The sequence below is a fragment of the Clarias gariepinus genome, chromosome 24 (genome assembly GCF_024256425.1).
Source record: "Clarias gariepinus isolate MV-2021 ecotype Netherlands chromosome 24, CGAR_prim_01v2, whole genome shotgun sequence".
Classification (NCBI taxonomy): domain Eukaryota; kingdom Metazoa; phylum Chordata; class Actinopteri; order Siluriformes; family Clariidae; genus Clarias; species Clarias gariepinus.
In genome coordinates, this window is record NC_071123.1 from 18,661,675 (window position 1) to 18,678,491 (window position 16,817).

A 16,817-nucleotide genomic window follows, 5' to 3' on the forward strand; every position below is an offset into this window, starting at 1 on the left:
CAACACACCCCAGTCACGTTAATAAGTCACTCGACTTCTTTGAAAGAAAGCTCTAGATAAGTGACAAAGTAAGCCAGTTATAACAAGTGCACGTGTATTTTATCTGTTTTGAACTTGGTGTTATTTGATCTTACTGGTTTAGAAATTGATTTTTCAATAAATAGTATACTTGGCCATTTTCGTTATCATTTTGTTGACAAGTGGGGCTTGAAAATTCGCCCACCCCCTTAAGTGGGGAATGACAGAAAATGTTTGAGAACCACTGGCCTACACACAGTACATCTTCAAAAATTTAAAATGTGCGGGAAAAGTTGTTATTACTACTATTATTATCATTATTATTATTATTGAATTTTATTTTATAATTTTTTTATTATTAAAAAAGTGAAACTCTCATACGTTTTAGCTTCATAACAGATTGAAATACTTCGAGCCCTTGTTTTAATCTTACAGCTCATGAAAATCTAAATTCCGTTATCTCTATATATTAAAATATTTCATTAGATCAGGCACACAAAGGATTTAAAATGCAGAAATATCAACTAACCAAGTAGTATATTTATTTACTGTATGCACTAAAAAGTTTCTGTATTAAATCCTTTTTGTTCTTGGTCATGAAAAATATTTTAAGTTTTTGAGATGCAAGATTTATTTTTTTTATTATTTTATTCAAGGTCTACTTAAAGAGATAAATCGGATGGGATTGAATTAAAGACGGACAGTAATACCTAAAACAAACCACAAGATCTGAGTAAAACAGTCATAGTGGCCTGTTTTACTGAGAAACACACCTCGAGACTCTCGTAGGTATTGTGTGGAACGAATCCGGTAACAAGAATGTACACAAAATCTAATTCATAATGATTATCCATAATTTAAATAGCAAATAATAGTGTCAGCTTTATTACCCAGATTTCTTGTTTTCATTTACTTTTGTATCTGAACAGTGAACTGATTTTAATATTTACATGTAATTAATTGTAAAATGATGCAGTATTTATATTACACTATGGCTCTCTGGGACAGTGATTTACAAGATGTGCCAAGATTTGTTACACTCGACTGTATATCCTGCATAATGTAAGATGTGTAGATGGAGTTTTACATTACTATGATCAGTGTTTGTGTTGTAAAGAGTATTTGAATATGAAATGTGCATAAATTGTGCAGTATGGTAGGTAAAGGTAAAATCAGATTTTGATTAAGTTTTAACAAGATAAGAATTCCCTTTTTGTAGATGTTATTTGTAACAGTGTGCTTTACACTGCTTGTAATAAAGTAAATGTGAGGTTTACCATTGACAAGTTCCAACCAATTTTCTGCTCTTTTTAGTCAATTTAATCTGACCTTCCCCACATGGAAAGAATCTATATGAGGATATATGCGCATATATGAAACCTATATGCAGTATATATGCGCATATATCCTCACCTATATGAGGATATATGCGCATATATCCTCACCTATATGCAGTATATATGCACATATATCCTGACCTATATAAGGATATATGCGCATATATGAAGGCCTATATGCAGTATATATGCGCATTTATCCTCACCTATATGCAGTATATATGCACATATATCCTGACCTATATGAGGATATATGCGCATATATGAAGGCCTATATGCAGTATATATGCGCATTTATCCTCACCTATATGCAGTATATATGCACATATATCCTGACCTATATGAGGATATATGCGCATATATGAAGGCCTATATGCAGTATATATGCGCATTTATCCTCACCTATATGCAGTATATATGCACATATATCCTGACCTATATGAGGATATATGCGCATATATGAAGGCCTATATGCAGTATATATGCGCATTTATCCTCACCTATATGCAGTATATATGCACATATATCCTGACCTACATGAGGATATATGCGCATATATAAAGCCTATATGCAGTATATATGAAGGCCTATATGCAGTATATATGCGCATATATCCTCACCTATATGCAGTATATATGCACATATATCCTGACCTACATGAGGATATATGCAGTATATATGCATATATATGATAATATATATGCTGCATATAGGCAAAATTGAGGTGCATATATGTGCATATACAGGCCATATAGGTCTCCTGTATTGCTTCTTTATATCCACATATAAGCCCTATATGTACATACAAGATATGTCTTCTATATAGCTCATGGCAGGATCTGGTCATTTAAGCTCATATTTCACTTTGGCAACTGTCATACATGATGCGCTTATATTTTCTATTATCAAGGCAATAACTAAGAACTAACTAAATAAAAAACACATTTTAGAATTTCTGTTGAGTTATCTGCTAATGACCCGAGGCAGGACACGCCCACACGCCAATCACACAGAAATCAGTCCGGCTAATTTACATACTAGGCCACGCCCCCGGACAAGGAAACTCTTCAGAATGTTCTGGAAAGTGGGAGGAGTTTACATTTACCTCAGAAGAAGACTGTGTGGCCCTGACGACGAACGGGAGCATTTTGAAAAGAGAATCCAGGAGGACACACTGGGTAAGTTATTAAGTCTTATATAACTCTTATTCTGATAATATTAAACTAATATTAGTAAATATTTTCCTCACTTCAGCTAGCTCTTGTCAGCTTGTGTGACACATTGGCTTTCAATGCCATTTACATAGTTTAGGTAAATCATGCTAACATGCTGCCTTTCTGTATGTAGCACAAACATATTTCCCGGTGGCTAAGCTAATGCCTTATGGAGTTTACAGATGTTTATAAACGTTTTAATAAATAATCATTTATTATTATTATACTGTCTTATTATTTTTGTCTTTTCTAGATGCTACATTGAAGAAGTGGCCGGCAGCCACCCGAGGGCAGACAGGCACATCTATCAATTCAAAGCTCACGAAGCTGAGAAGGTCCTCAAAATATATATATGTTTTCTTCCTGTTGAGTTTTTTTGTCTTATTTTTGTTCTTTTACTATTTGATTGTTCTTAAAAAAATAAAAAAATTAAATTTCTACATTTTGGGCTTTTATTTATGTTGTCTAACAGCTATGGATTTTAATAATTTTACTAATATCTAGGTAAAAATATAGGTGCATAAATATGCACATAGGTACATATATGCACATATATATGTACATATAATATAGGAAAACGGCCAATTTTATATATGTCACATATATGTCTATATGGGTACATATATGCACGCACGCATATATGTACGCATATATGTACATATATGTACATATAATATAGGAAAACGGCCAATTTTATATATGTCACATATATGTCTATAGGTACATATATGCACGCATATATGCACGCGCACATATATGTACGCATATATGTACATATATGTACATATAATATAGGAAAACGGCCAATTTTATATATGTCACATATATTAAAAACCTATATCAAACCTATATTAAAACATATATGTTTTATATAGTTTTTTTCCATGTGGGTAGTAAAACTACTGAAACTAATGAAAGCTGACTGGCTTCAAACACTAATTGGTGCAAGGTAGAAGAAGGTAGAAGCGTATAGACGCAAATTAAAAAAGAGACTTGGGTAGAATCTTTTCTTGTAAAATTATAGGTTTAAATCAAAGTAAAACATATAAAAAAAACATATAAAATGCTAAGTGCATTTAGCTGTCACATTAGTAAACCATCTCTGACAAAGCTTAATGTCAAGCCCTGTCAATGGGTAAACACGTCATACATTCAAATTAAAATTTTCAAATTCAAATTCAAATTTTATTTGTTACATACACAGTCATACACAGTACGAATTGTAGTGAAATGCTTACACGACCGCCAGTGATCTTAAAAAGAGAATTAAAGCTTATAATAAGAAATAAATATAAATTAAAGAAATTCGATGGAAAAGTTAAATAGAAAAATTTAATTGAACTAGGAAAAATAGAACTAAAAATAGAAATATGCTGTACATAAAAATAGAAATATACTGTACAAATTGAAATATACTGTACTGTACAAGAACATTTAAGAAATTGAGAAATTTTGATATTTTGGAAGAAAGATGGTGCGCAAATATGCATAGAACAAAGTGTCTTTCTGCAAAGGTTATTAAAGTGTCTTTGTGCACTGGTCCAGGATGTAAATGTAAACATGTAGTGTAGATGTGAAGGTAGGTGTGCGTGAAATTATCCATAGTGTCCATGAATGTAAAAAGATTGATTGATTAATGGATTGATTGTGAAAAGATTGTGTTATTTCTGCATAGTGGTGTTGTTGGGAGACCTTATCGCCTGCGGGAAGAAGCTCCTCCTCAGTCTCTCTGTGTTGGCCCTCAGGGAGCGGAATCGCTTCCCAGACCGCAACAGAGCGAACAGTCTATTGTTGGGGTGGATGAGGTCCTTAACGATCTTCCTGGCCTTGGTCCAGCACCGTTTGGTGTAGACTGAGTGCAGGTCAGGGAGCTCGGTGCGGATGATGCGCTCAGCTGATCGCACCACCCTCTGTAGAGCCCGTCTGTCCTGCATGGTGCTGTTTCCGAACCAGGTCGTGATGTTTCCCGTCAGGATGCTCTCTATTTTACAGAAGTAGAAATTCCTGAGCACCTTAGAGGGCAGTCTAAAGTCTCTCAAGCGTCTGAGGTGGTATAGACGCTGCCGGGCCTTTTTTACCACGGTGTTGATGTGACAGGACCATGCCAGGTCCTGCGTGATGTGAACACCGAGGTATCTGAAGCTGTCCACTCTCTCCACTAGGCTCCTGTTGATGACGGGGGTCTGGTAGTTCCTCACCTGCTTTGTACTGAAGTCCACTATCAGCTCCTTTGTCTTGCTGACGTTCAGGAAGATATTGTTTCTCTGCCACCAGTTCTCCAAATTTCCAACCTCCTCCAGGTAGGCCGTCTCATCGTTGTTCGTGATCAGGCCCACCACAAAAGTGTCGTCAGCAAACTTGATGACGGTGGTGGAGTTGGTAGTGGCCACGCAGTCATACCTGTGAGTGTACAGAGAGTACAGCAGGGGGCTCAGAACACAACCCTGGGGGGCTCCAGTGCTGAGAGTAAGGGAGGCTAAGACATATCCGCCCATCCTTACTGCCTGTGGTCATAATATTAGTGACAGAAAATAAATTAGATCAGTGGGAGAGAAGACCTCCCACAACATGTACAGTACCAGGCAAACGTTTGGGCACACCTTCTAATTTATTTTTTTTTGTTTGTTTAGTGATTTATTATCTACCTTCTAGAACAATACTGGAAATTTCCAATCTATGAAATAACACATATGGACTTGATTAATAAAGTAATAACATTTTTTTTTTAAGACAGAATGTCAGATATTCTGGAACAGTTCTTGCAAGAACACAATTGTGTGTCAAGTGCATTTGCAAAAGATGAATATCATTCCAGGAAAGCAAAACAAAAAAACGGACCTAAAGTTACCAGCCTCAGAAATCACCAATTAACAAACAGCACCTTAGATTAGAGCCGTTATGAAGGATTTGCAGATCAAAAGTAGCAGATACATTTCAATATCAACTGTTCAAACAATTCTAACCCTAGATTATTGCATATTTTCTATTCCTTCAGTATTGTTTTACAGTGTAGAATTAAATAAAAATCTAGAAAAAACATTGAATTAGAAGGTGTGATTAATAGTGTATATTATGTATATTATTTCCCATATAAATCATTATCAATTGAAAAAAATATATAAATCTGGATTGAGTTTTCAGCTGTTTAAAATAACAATAAGCAAATAAAGAAATAACCTCACTGAGTGTTTTCTTTACGTTTTGAGTTAAATGTAAGAAAATATTCCTCCTCTACTGTAGTCTTATTAAAATAATTTTTTATTTTATCAGTTTGGGAAATTCCACATTTTAAGTATTAATTATATGTTACACTGTCTAAAAGGAATTTTGGCAACAACATGAGCCTTTTCAAGACAGAAAACCTCAAGTGAGTCTGGTGAAGGAAAGACTATTTATAGCTGCTATACTTAAGTGTTAACAGGAATTAATGTATATGTCAGTGTTGCGCAACCTTGATCAGTATAAAACACAACATCCATCAGAACACCAAACTACACCACCTGGTGTCTCTTGTCCCAGGATATAAGACGCAGGATACTTTTAACTGCAGGCATTTCCCATCACAGGGAAGTACAGTTATAAAGTATTGTTCAAAATAATAGCAGTACAATATGACTAACCAGAATAATCCAGGCTTTTAGTATATTTTTTATTACTACATGGCAAACAAGTTACCAGTAGGTGCAGTAGATTCTCAGAAAACAAACAAGACCCAGCACTCATGATATGCACGCTCTTAAGGCTGTGCAGTTGGGCAATTAGTTGAAAGGGGTGTGTTAAAAAAAATGGCAGTGTGGCATTTAATCAGTGACGTCATCAATTTTGTGAAAAAAAACATGTGAATCAGGTGGCCCCTATTTAAGGATGAATCCAGCACTTGTTGAACATGCACTTGAAAGCCTGAGGAAAATGGGTTGTTCAAGACATTGTTCAGAAGAATGGCATATTTTGATTAAAAAGTTGATTGGAGAGGGGAAAACCTATAAAGAGGTGCAAAAAAGTATAGGCTGTTCAGCTAAAATGATCTCCAATGCCTTAAAATTGAGATCATAACCAGAGAGAAGGGGAAGAAAATGGAAGAAAATCATCAAAATGGATCGAAGAATAACCAGAATGTCAAAGGCTCAGCCACTTATCAGCTCCAGGATCATCAAGGACAGTTTGGAGTTACAGTACCTGTAAGTACTGTGACAGTTAGAAGAGGTCTGTGTGAAACTAATCTATTTTCAAAAATCTCTCTGTTGAAAAAAGGCATGTGCAAAAGAGGTTACAATTTGCCAAAGAACACATCATCTGGCCTAAAGAGAAATGGAAGAACATTTTATGGATTGATGAGAGTAAAATTGTTCTTTTTGGGACCAAGGGCCACAGACAGTTTGTGAGACGACCCCCAAACTCTGAATTCAAGCCACAGTACACAGTGACGACAGTGAAGCATGGTGGTGCAATCATCATGATATGGGCATGTTTGTCCCACTATGGTGCTGGGCCTATTTATCGCATACCAGGGATCATGGATCAGTTTGCATATGTCAAAAATAGAAGAGGTCATGTTGCCTTATGCTGAAGAGGACATGCCCTCGAAATGGGTGTTTCAATAAGACAATGACCCCAAACACACTAGTAAACGAGCAAAGTCTTGGTTTCAAACCAACTAGATGAATGTTATGGAGTGGGCAGCCCAATCCCCAGATCTTAATCCAATCGAGAACTTGTGGGGTGATATCAAAAAAGCTGTTTCTGAAGCAAAATCAATAAATGTAAATGAATTGTGGAATGTTGTTAAAGAATCATGAAGTGGAAGAACATCTGAAAGGTGCCATAAGTTGGTTGACTTCATGCCACACAGATGTGAAGCAGTAAAAAAAAAAAACTGTGGTCAAAAAACTAGTTTAGTCTAGTTTAGTTTAGTGATTCACAGGATTGCTAAAACGTTTGTTCGAACTAGTTTTGAGTTCATACAGTCAACGGCAGATGCCCAATTGCACAGCCTTAAGAGCGTGCGTATCATGAATCTTGCTTGTTTTCTAAGAATCTACTGCACCTACTGGTAGCTTGTTTGCCATGTAGCAATAAATATACTATAAACTTGGATTATTCTGATTAGTCACATTGTACTGCTATTATTTTGAACAATACTGTATAAGAGAGAGGGAGATACAGTTTATATTTGAGTTCGGAGGGCAGATTTATTAAAATGTCCACCATATTTGCACTCATACACATAATCTGCTCTAAAAACATTTATTATTTACAACACCATTAGAGAGGAGGATACATGCGACGATCACTTCTAAAAATCAAAATAACTCTATTGGATGATCGACCACCTGGTACCAGAAGATAGAAGGACTACTCGCTTTACTCGTGCCTCTTAGCCTCAATAGTAATAACTACTGATAGCAAACTCCTGGATCAATCCATCGCTATTATTTTAACATTTCAAAATAAGCCATTTGGAATTAAATGCATTAGTTTATATATTATTAGTACATTGTGTATTTACATAACATACTAATCCTGCAGGTATGCTCAAGTTCTGACCTGCACCTGGATTAAAATGACCTTTAAATTCAGTAGCTTTTATTTTTTATCATTACTTATACTGTCTGTCTGTATCATTGTTATATGAATAGTTAATCAGCAGAAACAGTGATATTGGATTGTTCACTTCTTGTATTCTCCTGTATGTGTTTGGTTTTCCAGAGTGTTTGAGTGCCCCCTAGTGACCACTAACTAGATCACATCTAATGATTTTGATGACATTATTACAGCTATTTTGATATTTCCTGTTTTTCTTGTTGTTTGACACCATGAGGAAGACTTGCTGAAGCTAAGGTGTATCAGGTGACTGATAAGAGCTCTTTTAGTGTGAGGGACCGATCTCTGTCAGAGGTGAGGGGTGGAGCTTCAGGACGAGGCTTCAGGAAGAGCTCTGAAAGAGAAGGCCTCAGCTGTGTAAGGGAGGGGAGGGGTGTATCTCTCTCTCTTTTTCTTTCAGCTCAGAAAGCTCACACCTCAGCCATTGTACTGAATGTGAAAGTGAAAGAATTTAGGCTGAAATCTCACAGAAAAAAAGCATATATTTCTATGAGCAGAAATAACGGTAAGAAGAAAAGGGACACTCCTAATAATACTAAATAATACACCTAAATATGCTGAATCATTTTTTTTATAGTTTAGATGATAAATGGATTTCTATATCTGTGTATTTATATAATGAGTCTGTAGATTCTGATCTCTCTCTCTCTCTCACTCTCTCTCTCTCTAGCTTCTCTTTTAGACTGAGCCAATAGTGATAGCAAGACCTTAATATGTCTGCAAGGGGTAAGTTCAGTAACTCACACATCAAATATACAGATGTTTAAAGACTGTTGTTACTCATTATACAATGTCAGACTCAAAAGGAAATAGTTTTAGATTACCAAATTGGTTTAACAGCATTATAAACAGCTAAGCTACTTTTTCTTTCAACCAGAGTATTTCTTGTCCTGATGTGACCAGATGTTATAGTACCGTTACAGACCTGCAAACTGCATGTCTCTTTTTATCTGAAGTGTCTCCTACTCTAATAAGCAAGACTATAAGTTATTCTAATGATACTTTTGGAGTAAAGTTCTCATCAATCTGCTAGTCTCACTGCATTAGTGCTAATTTAGTAGAATCTTCATTATTACTAACCTCACAATGAAAGGGGTCGTCATAACCCCCCCCCCCCCCTAAAGACTAAGTTCACGACCAACATTTGTTTTCATTACATATTTTTTTCCTTAGCAATAATTATAATTTTATCACCGTCCCTCATATAAATTGTTAACATATGACCGACACCTGTATGTGGACATGTCTGATAAAATAATTCCAATAAAAATAAAATAAGTAAACTGTTTCTATCGAATGATTATTCAAATTCAATTTGAAACAAGTAAACCAAAACCTGGAAAGCATAAAATAGTGAACTAATGAAAACTTAATGACCCACGTGATCAGAATATTATCCAGTATTTATGTTTAGACACGTCCAAAAAGTACATAAAGAATATTAAAGAGGATAAGCCTGTATATCAGAGAACTTAAGGTTTAGAGAAAAAGCAACACATCAGATTAATATTAGAATTACTCTAATATAAAATTCATGTAAAATTCTATTATTTCATCTAAACAGTCATATCTATTTCCTCCCCACAGATTCATGGGTAAGTAAATAATTCTACACTTCTCCTCTTCCTGATAGTTGGAGTTGATGATCACATCACTTGTACAGTCAGGACAGTGTGACATTACATTCTGTTTAATGCAGTTTTCTTACTAATTAAACTCAGCATCTATTTCTCAGTAATCCCGACTGTAATCCTGACTGTAATCTTGACTGTACAGCAGAAATAAAAATTCTCAATGCAATTAGTAGAAGATAACAAATTAAAAGTTCACTAAACACTTTCGCAACTTCTACATGCATTTTCTGATTTATTAAAACACAATTACAGTAAATGCACCTTTATAAGCTACAATCACACTAATTATAGGAAAACCAGACATGGCCTTTTTTTGCACACTTCACTCATTCTTTAGAACATTTTTTTTTATAAAAGTACGAAAAAAAAGAAAAAAAAAATCAGATTCAAAGTCAGGTAAATAAATACATACAAAGTTGGACAAGATGAAATTGTAGAGATATTTTCATTTCTCTCTCTCTCTTATATGATGGGTTGTTTATCAGGAAGGTGCAATTTATTTTGAGGGGGGGGGAGTTTTGTCAAATTACAAATTACAAATCCAACCATTTAGTAGCAGCTCCTTTAGGTAAACTGGGAAACATGGTGTATTATCATTTGTAGCCAGTCAAAGATCCACTCTTTCAAATGTACCAGATCCATGAAGAACTTATAAACATCTAACAGGCAGCTATTATATTTCTAGCTAATTAAGATAAAGTTGTAGACACATCATGATTATTAAGAGATGCATTTGATCAGTGTTAATGTTGTCCATTTAAGTCCTTGGTGTTTTAAAATTATTTTCATTGTAAATTCTTATCTTCATCATTGCTGTGTTCTGTTTGTGTTTTAGCCATGGCTGAAAAAAATAGCAAATTCAGGGTCTGATCAGGTAAGATGTCATAAAGTGATAGGTGGGATTAGCTAGATGACTTGTTGAAAAAGCTTAAATAGGCTATTTAATTGAAATTGATTAATATAGCCCTATTATACTAATTACACATTCTTTATTTTGATTTTGTATAACAGCAGCTCAGTAATCCAGATAAAATCCCAGATTCATTTTAATACACTTGTTCTAGTGTGTTATAGATAGACAGACAGACATAGTTTATACACAAGTTTTATACACAGGTGGCACCACAGACACGAGGTCAGGTCTTAGGAAAAAGGGTGATTTTATTTAGGAAAATGTGGAAGGAGAGGGTTTGAAAGGAGGGAGGATGAAATATTAGAAAGAAAAATAGTAAAGGTGTGTGCACGTGCAGGTCTGGAGGCAGTGCCCAGCTGGCATGTGGGCATGAGACTGGTGAGCAATAGTGGCAGACAGAGTGGCACATTACATCGCCCTGCTCGTATGCCACTCTCCTGTGTTTTTCAGCATCTACCGCGAGACTCTCCTCAGTCGTACTACAGGACACACAGCACCATCAGTGATAATTAATTCACAGCCGTGCCCGTTTCCAGTGGCCCCGCCCCTTCTCTCACCTACAGAAGGGGAGGTCGCCTACCTAGCGAGCCTTTGGAGTAAATGAGGAGCTACAACAGATTGAGGCCACGTCCACCACTGGTGCATGTCGTGGCAATAGATAAATAGAGTAGTTTATTATCAAAGCAGTATACAATATACAACAAATAATGACACAGGACAAAGACATAATGGAATAAAATAATACTAGTTATAAACAACCCCCAAATCCTCCTTTCATCTATTACACAGAGGGTTGATTTTTATTTTATTATCATTAAAAGATCACGTTGTTACAGAGTCTGTTATAGAATTTTGGAAAAATATTTAACTTGGGATCTCGTACAGTTTGACACTCGAGAAGTGATATAAGTAATGATCAAGTGATAATAATAAGTAAGAATCAAGAAGTGATAAAATCACATAGCGTGAGACAGAGTTTACAGTAACTTATTTACAGTAACACATGCATACAGTATCATCCAGCAGAACATCTGACTACACCACCTGTTGTCTTTTACCCCGGGATATATGATAGATCAATTTAACTGCAGGCATTTCACATCACAGGGAGGTACAGTAGTGAAGAAGAGAGACAGACAAGTTTTCGAGCTCAGGTTTCAGATGTATAAAAATATCCCACCATATTTACACTCACACACATAATCTATTGCTAAAACAACATTTATTACTACAGAGAGTTAAAACCCCTCTAAAGGGGAGGATCCATGCAATGAATTTATGCAACATTTATTTTTTCCAATGTGTCACTGGTAATGAAAATTTCACAGTGTATTGTTTATTCCTACAGGCAACTTTTGTTTTCCGAAAGAATGAAGCGAGAAGTGAGTATTAGACATTTAGGGATAGAAGACAGAAAACTGAGCTTTTTATAAAATTTCTTTTTTAAAAAAAATGTGATGCTTGTGTGCTGGGGTAAGAGCTAAAGAAAGTATGCTTGACAAACATTTTTTAACTAGATTAGACTGACCTCACTTGAATGTACTACCACAGCCTTTACATTTCAATTCAGGAAACTTCCTGGTTGAGGTGTTTAATAGAATACAGTCCTTGACTTTTTCCAAAAAGAAACTCATATGAAGGTATTACGCTTCCAAAAAACCTTTTACATTGTATTAAAAAAGAAAGCATGACTTCTTCTATTTATCATCAGTTTTCTGCATTATTTTAAGGACTTGTAAAATATACTGTAACATGAAACTTTTTGTGGAACTTTGTAAATCTTTTGGAACATTTCAAATTTACTTCTGGTTTAAACAAAAAAATACATTTGTTTATTGGAAATCAAGAACCAGTGCATATTATTAAAGTGTAGGAATAAATAAAAACTGTAGTTAGTATTGGATGTAAATCTGACACTGCACCTATTAACAATCAACACTTAAGAGTATAAGTTATCTGTAATAAATAATCAAAATAATCAAAAGTTTTTGCTGCTTATTCACAGATAAAAGTTTTTTTCTTTTACTGACTGGAAATACACTAAATTCCCACAAGGACTTCATAGATCGTCTTAAAAAACAAGTACGTCTGCAGGAGGTGTCTACAGTGGATCAGTGTGATTTCATTCTGGTTTTCTGCCCTGTTGTGTCACGAGCTGGAACCGACATTGAAGCAGCACTGAAGAAGCTTAATCGTGAATCAGGTATTCACAAAATATTTTCTAAATAATTCGTTATATGCTGAATCATTTTTGCATACAGTGAATAAATGTTTTATTTTTTTATTTTATTTTTTTTCATACAGACACTAAGCCTGCAGTTCTGGTGGTGCTCCATCACATGTTTGATCCAGAGTGTGTTGTACCAGACAGCAGCAGAGCTGTACACAGAGAGAATACAATCACAGTCGACTGTCTGTTTCATGAAGATAAAGGATTACTGCAGTGTCATAAGAATGATGAATCACTGTACAAAACTTTAGAATATATAAACTCTCAGGTATTTTATTTCTTTTTTCCACATTTACACAAATGCTTTGTTTTCTTACAAGCTCTTACAGGTATTGGTGCTTAGATTTACTGAATTTATGTGTCATCACCACAAAACAACAAAGTAAAGAAAAAGTCCTACATTTATATATAGATAATAACATAATAGTATATTATAATAACATAATATTATATGATAATATAACCAGTTCAACTGAAGTGGAAACACTGGTACAGGAACTGCAGGACAAGAACGAGTTTGTCATTCTGTGGTGGGCGTCTTGTCTCTTTTTCTCCTGTGTTTAACTGTAGTGCTGTCTTTGGGTGTCAGTGGTGGTGTGCAGATATGTGGCTCTGGTGCCTCTTCAGTGCAAACGTTATGGGCGTGGTCAAGGTTAGATGCGGGGTTGCTGTCAGCGCTGACTACTGTAGGTACTGTATGTCGGGATCTACACTTGCGCTGTGTACAGTAGTGGCGGAGTTTGTATAAGCGCCGAGTGCGGTGTGTGTCTCTGTGGTGCCGGTGTGTACAGGACTGACCTTCGTAGGTTCTGACTCGGGTGTGTCGCTGAGGCCCTCAGTAGACTCGGACTCCTCCGTGTCTTCTGGCTGGCTGTCCCTGCTGGCTGTCCCTGCGCTGCTGCTGCTGTTTCCCGGCCAAGTTGCCCCTTAAAAAGGTGCATGTGCAGGTCTGAGGGCAGTGCCATGCTGGCATGCAGGCACACAGCTGGCGATGCGGTGCACACATGGTGGGTCGAGTGGCAGAACAGAGCATGCGGAGGCAGCGCTCCTGCACGCTTCCTCATGACAGCGCTTCTCTCGCTTTCGAAGGCTGGCCCTGGCACCTCCCAGCTCTGTGGGTACGGCATCAGGCGGGAGTCCTCCCTGATGTCCGTCAGCTGGGCGGCTTTGCCGGCTGGGATCTGGGGCCTTAACGCAATCCTCCTCGGTGGCGAAGGCAGGCTCGGCGCGGGAGTGAAGGTGCCGCGGGAGCTTTCGGTGTCCATCAAAGCGTGGAATTTCAGTGTCCTTTTTAAAAATCCACAGACAGCGGTGTAACTTGTATCATGGAGCTTCTTACACATATTCCAGGCTTTATTATCATGCTCAAGAAATTCAACTTTGTGAGAAACACAACCACTGCTTTGTTCATTTGGGAGGCAGAGTAGATGTTCTTACACCCAACCTGCTCTCCTACTGCTAGTAACACCTCTTCCACCTGTACGCCATCTTCCGGCATGCACCTAACGTCATGCCGGAGAGACAATGTCCCCACACCGACCTCAGAGGCCATGGTGCCTCACTCACTCTCTCTCACTATAAGCTTTTAACCACTATTTATTTATAACATTTATTAGTAAAACAAAAAGCAGTAAAAAGTGGACAGTCTGTCTAAGGGGCTAAAGGGGCAGTGGTGGCCCTGTTGGTTAAGGCTGTGGGTTACTGGGTTACTGATCAGAAGGTGGGGGGTTCGAGCCCCAGCATCGCCAAGTTGCCACTGTTGAGCCCTTGAGCAAGGCCCTTAACCCTATCTGCTCCAGGGGCGCTGTAAGCTGGCTGACCCTGCGCTCTGACCCCAGTTTCCTAATTGGAATATGCAAAGAAGACATTTCACTGTGCTGTAAAGTACATGTGACAAATAATTGAATATTCTTCTTCTTCTACTGTACCTGGACACTCTGTCTAACAGCATTTCTCGCGCTTACCTTACACTGTCTCACATTAAAGTGGGTATAAACCTCAAAAAGCATACACCCAGTGCATGCTTTGTAAATTTTATACCCACTTTAATGTGAGACAATTTAAGGAACATTATTTACATATACTGTATTTAAACTTACAGTACTTGCACACATTCATTCGCATAACACACACACAGACATGGTTACTTTTCGCAGTGGTGTCTTTAGGGATGTCGGGTTTTCTACTCATGGTGTCTGTATCTATGTTGTGTTTGTCGGTGCTGGGTGCAGTGTTTCTTTCAGTGGTCCCAGTGCTCGGGACTGACCAGTGTAAGCTCCAACTGCAGTGTGCCACTGCTCTGGGGTTTAGCGAGGCCCACATGGCGAAAATTTAAAATTCACATTTAATGGTCCCTCCTGGTTCTTGTCAGGACAGTTGCTCTTACACCCGAGCGGGATGGGTTTCATCGGGCTGGTGAATTTCCAGAAGTGGATCAGCTCTTTCATTATCTGGTCATCTTTAATGAACAGGGAGACATTGGAGATCACCACTCGCATTGCTGGGACAGCCTGGGGTAATCTGGACCCTGACACCTCTCACCCGTGTACCGTTTTTTAATAATAATGCTTACGAGTTTTTCTTGGGTGAGGAAGACCACCACCGCCTTGTTTATCAAAGAGCCAGAGTAGATATTTTTGTATCCGCCCTGGTCTTCCACCACTAGTACTACCTCCTCCACCCATAATCTGTCCAGCAGTATGCACCTAACGCTATGCCGGAGAGACAGGTCTCCTTACCAGCCTCGGAGGACATGTTGCCCCGCTCTTATTTCTCTTACTATAAACCTTTTAGCTTATTAAAATGCTAACATTCACTTATTAAAGAAAAATAAACAATTAAATAAACTGTCTTTTGAAAACTTGCCAACACACTCTCTCACACCCAGTGCATTTGCAGAGAGAGAGAGAGAGAGAGAGAGAGAGGAAGAAACCACTGCTCAGAGAGGTGAAAGAAAAACTGGGGTAACAAATAAAATGTTACAAGAGAATCAGACACAGGTGAAAGAGAAATAAACTCAACTAGAGGAGGTGATGAAAGAATGGTGTACGGACAGTGAAAAAAATGCACAAACACTGCGGATGAAAGATGCAGAACAAGAAGATATGAGACAGACTGAATAAGATAAAACAGCTAAGGAATTAGAAGACAGTCAGACACAAATGTACAGTAGGAGGAAAATGCGAACAAACTGCTGAGTGAGTGAGAAACACAAGACTGCTGAGTGAGCTGGAAACCAGTATAAAGAAACTGGAGACACTGAGACAGAAACTGCAGAACAAAATGAGACAACTACAGGAAATTATGATAATAGAAAAAGAAAAAAAAATATTGCGAATCATGAACCAGTGTATATTATTAAAGTGTAGAAATGAATAAAACTGTAGTTTGTATTAGATCTGCTATATATACATGGAATATACAGTAAGTTAAATTAAACAATCCAATATATATATATTTTTATTTTTATTTATTTTTTTGCTTCTTGTCCACAGATAAGCAATGTTTTTGTTTTACTGACTGGAAATACACTTAATTCCCACAAGGACTTCATACATTGGCTTAAAAGACAAGTGCGTCTGCAGGAGGTGTCTACAGTGGCTGAGTGTGATGTCATTCTGGTTTTCTGCCCTGTTGTGTCACGAGCTGGAACTGACATTAAAGCAGCAGTGAGAAAGCTTCAGAATATTTCAGGTACTGTATTTACAAAATATTTGTAAATTAATTAATTCTTTATGCTGAAATATATGGTCAGTAACCAGCAGTAATTATTATTTTTTTTTTAATACAGAAACAAAACCTGCAGTTCTGGTGGTGCTCCATCACTCATTTAATCCAGAGTGTGTTGTACCAGACAGCAGCGGAGCTATA

The 16,817-nt window shown here is 37.1% G+C and overlaps 1 long non-coding RNA gene across 1 annotated transcript; it reads left to right on the plus strand.

Annotated features, from left to right (window-relative positions):
• Positions 1-2,341: 2,341 nt before the first annotated feature.
• LOC128512113 (uncharacterized) lies at positions 2,342-3,011 on the plus strand. The gene is made up of 2 exons (XR_008356239.1): positions 2,342-2,533; positions 2,823-3,011. It is a non-coding gene; the product is annotated as an uncharacterized LOC128512113 (long non-coding RNA).
• The last annotated feature ends 13,806 nt before the right edge of the window (positions 3,012-16,817 follow it).